At 37.9% G+C, this 3,810-nt stretch overlaps 1 non-coding gene across 1 annotated transcript; it reads left to right on the forward strand.

Annotated features, from left to right (window-relative positions):
• Positions 1-3,217: 3,217 nt before the first annotated feature.
• Positions 3,218-3,361, forward strand: LOC128594977 (U4 spliceosomal RNA). Its single transcript, XR_008382676.1, has one exon. It is a non-coding gene; the product is annotated as a U4 spliceosomal RNA (small nuclear RNA).
• The last annotated feature ends 449 nt before the right edge of the window (positions 3,362-3,810 follow it).

A 3,810-nucleotide genomic window follows, 5' to 3' on the forward strand; every position in this document is an offset into this window, starting at 1 on the left:
AGTTTAAATCTGTAGCAAAGATAAACAATCACTGATTCCGTGAAATTTCATCTGTTAGTATTTCTCATTCTCAAGGACAATTTGTTTAAAGTTATTTAAAATATGCTTTAGTATCCCATTATTTCCAAAAGAGTTATATGCTAATTACAGATAACTTTCTATTAATTAAAGACAGACTTCATTCTTTGACAATGCTTCACGAATTTCTTTGAGACACTTAAAAATAAGTTTTATTTTGAAAACATTATCAAAGTATAGATTTTGTGTTATTGTAACTTTTTTAAAAAGTTGATTCATTAAACAAATATTTGTCAAGATCTCACTATGTTCTGAAATTTAGCAAACAAGGAGTTAGAAACTGCTAGGAGTTGTCAAGGAGCAGTTCCTCGACACTTTATATAGGGAGGACAGAGATTTCATTGAGTTGAAATTTCAGTAAAGACCTAAAAGAAGTGAGGGAACAAGCCACCGGGAGAGGAATATTGTAGGCAGAGGAAATAGCAAGGGCAAAGATCTGATTTAGAGTGAACCCAGAGTGTTTCAGTGACAGCAAGGGGGCCATTGTGGCTGCAAGGAAAACATCAGGGAAGGGGATGTAGTAGGTGAGGCATGTTATATGGGGCCTGATGATCTTGATGAGCCTTTTTTGGGTATATGTACACGTCTGCTTTTACTTTGTGTGAGCTGAGAAAAGATTGCAAAGTTTTGACCTAACTTGACATTATAGGATTCTTCTAGTTGCTATACTGAGTAAAAAGAAGTTGGGAGTTTTATTTCCCTCTGTGTGCTCATTGGTTTGTTCCAATTTAATAGTGAGAACACATGGCGTTTGTTTTTCCACTCTTTTTTTTTTTGAGACAGTCTCACTTTGTCGCCCCTCAGTAGGGCATGTATCATAGCTTACAGCAACCTCAAACTCTTGGGCTCAAGTGATCCTCTTGCCTCAGCCTCCTGAGTAGCTGAGACTTACAGGTGCCTGCCACACTACAGGTGCCTGGCTATTTTTAGAGACGGGTCTCACTCTTGCTCAGGCTGGTCTTGAACTCCTGAGCTCAGGCAATCCATGCTCCTCAGAATCCCAAAGGGCTAAAATTATAGGCATGAGCCACCACTCCCAGCTCAATGTTTTTTCATCCTTGAGATAATTTACTTAGAAGGATGGTCTCCAGTTTCATCTGGATTATTGCAAAATATATGAATTAATCTTCCTGAACAGCTTAGTAGTACTCCATAGTATACACATACTGGTGGAAATCAACTAGGGGGGAGGAGGGGCAAAAATCTACCTAATAGATACAATGAACGGTATTTTCAGTGGTGGCAACACCTATGTCAGGCATTACAAAAGTGAGCCATGTAACCTAGAACATTTGTACTCTCTTAATATTTTGAAATTAAAATAAGAAATTGAATACAGGAAAAAGTTAGGAGGCTTTTGCAATTATTCAGGAAGAAATAATAATGTCTTGGGGTGGAAAGGTGAGAGTGAAGGTGACACACAGTGGTTGGGACTCTGGATATACAGAATTTTAAAGATTTATCTGATAGGATACAGATAGATCTGTCTGCTAGGATGAAAGATCAGAATATGAGAGAGAGAGAAATCAAGAATAACTGTAGTGTTTTTGTTCTGAGCAACTGGAGTTTTAGAGATACAATTATTCACAATGGAAAAGCTTGGGAGAAAAACATTACAAAATTTTTGACTTTGATTTGGGATATGTAAGTTTAAGAAGCTTGACTTTCAACTGTAGGCGTTAAAGAGGCAATTAAATCTACAAGTTTGAATATTAGATGGCAAGTTGGTCCTCAAGGTATAAATTTAGTGTAATTTTGGAAATACTAGCATTTTCGTGTTTTATAAAACATGAACCTGGCTCAGGTAATACGGAAAGATAGAAGTAGAGTCCAAAGCCTGAGCCCTGGAGGCCACCGCCGGTTAGAGGTTGAGAAGATGAAGAGGGATCAGCAAAGGAGGAATTCAAGGAATGAAGTGAGTCAGGACGACACCTCCACAGTGTGGTGTCTTGGAAGACAAGTGAAGAAAACATTTTAAAGAAGACCTGGTCAACTGCGTTGCATGTCACGGATAGGTCAGGTAGGATGAGGGCTGAGAACTGACAGCTGTAATTTAGCAGATAGAGGTTATTGGTCACATTGACAAAAGCAGATTTGGCAGGAAAGTGGTAGGTGTGATTGGAGTGGATTTTAAAAGTGAAATAGAGAGAAGTTGCAACAAGCAGGAGTTGAGTCAGGGAGAGTTTCCTTTTTTAAGAGGAGAGAAATAATCACATCGTTGCATATTGTTGGAAAAGAAGGAGCGAGAACACGATGGTTTCATGGAAAGCAAAGAGAATTGCTGAATGAGTGTTGTGTGAAAGGCTGGGATCTGCTGTACAAGTGAAGGGTTTGATGTGCTCAGCCAGCTCATCCTTGACGGAAGGAAGGACGTATCTTATCCTGGTGGGAATGTATGTGAGAGCTGGTATATATTCTCTTTTGATGGGAAAATGGAGTAGGAGGCATTGGAGGACTGAGGATAGAAAATAAAGTCTGAAATATACATTTATGAATGTGAATAAACCAGGGAAATAGAATTTGACTGCCAGACAGCTCTGAAGACTCTTGCGGCCATGCCTCTGAAGCGAGGTCAGTCAGCGCACTTTTCCTCCACTTGCGGTTTAAGTTAATTATAAAAAATATTTAGTTTTTTATGTTAAATATTATAAACTGGAGATATAAAAAGGACTAAGATGTCATTCTTGCCCTACAGGAGTTCATACTTTACTGATTTTGAAGGACTTGTAAACCAACAGTATAAATATTTTGTGATAATTTCTATGGTAGTGGTATAAAGTTTATTTATGGCTTAATTTCCCTTGAGTGTAACTTATCCTTTTACACACCAATTGGTCATAACAAAATTAGATAAAAAGAGATCATTAGGGAGGAATCATGGTTCATTTTGACATTTGGCATGTCAATGTGAAAGGTACTGATTGTATTTATAAATGATTCTGAAGTATGTGTTTTGTGCAAGTTTTTAGACTTATGAAAAATTAGGAATGGAATGCAACAAATGGTTCAGTCCCTTAATTTTACACAAGAAACTTGGTCTCAGAAAAGAAAGGCAAATTGTTTAAAAGAAGGTGACTAGTTACTCTCAATCTGAGGCTTTTTCTGGTTCACTACTTCACTGCCTCTGGATCAAGACTTTGGCTTTACGCAGGGGCAGCATAATATCCAATGAGGTTTATCCAAGGTGTGATTATTGCTAACTAAAAACTATCCCGGACTAAGACTTCACTCATCCTAAAGCTCTGAAGTAATGCTTGTTACTCTAACTGTACCTAGCCCTGGACTTTTCTATTTTTCAAGACTGCCCACCCTTAATTTGAGAGCAGAAATTGCTGTGGTTTGTTTTCAGAGATTAAATTCCCAAAGAACCAAAAGCGAACTAGAATTGAAAAAGAGAGAAAAGAATGAAAGTAGAGGACCCCTCAACATAGAATCACTGCAGCGCATTTAACTTTTCTAAGATTTCTGGTTTCTCTTAATAGAACAAGTAGTTGTTAAAAGTTTCTTATTTATTACCAGGTATTGGGAGTATATAGGAGCACACTGAAGGAAGAAGGGCCTCACTTTTGAGAAGACTAAAATCCACGGGCTAAGAGAACCCACTTGCTCGCTCACTCTGTTTACCTTCCTTTTGCAGAGTCCAGACTTAGAGAAACTCCTTAAGTGAAAGGAAATATTAGGGCTAATAAACCCAGCTGGTAACTTTTTCTTTGCATTGCTGAAAATATCAAA

The sequence above is a fragment of the Nycticebus coucang genome, chromosome 9 (genome assembly GCF_027406575.1).
Source record: "Nycticebus coucang isolate mNycCou1 chromosome 9, mNycCou1.pri, whole genome shotgun sequence".
NCBI classification, from domain to species: domain Eukaryota; kingdom Metazoa; phylum Chordata; class Mammalia; order Primates; family Lorisidae; genus Nycticebus; species Nycticebus coucang.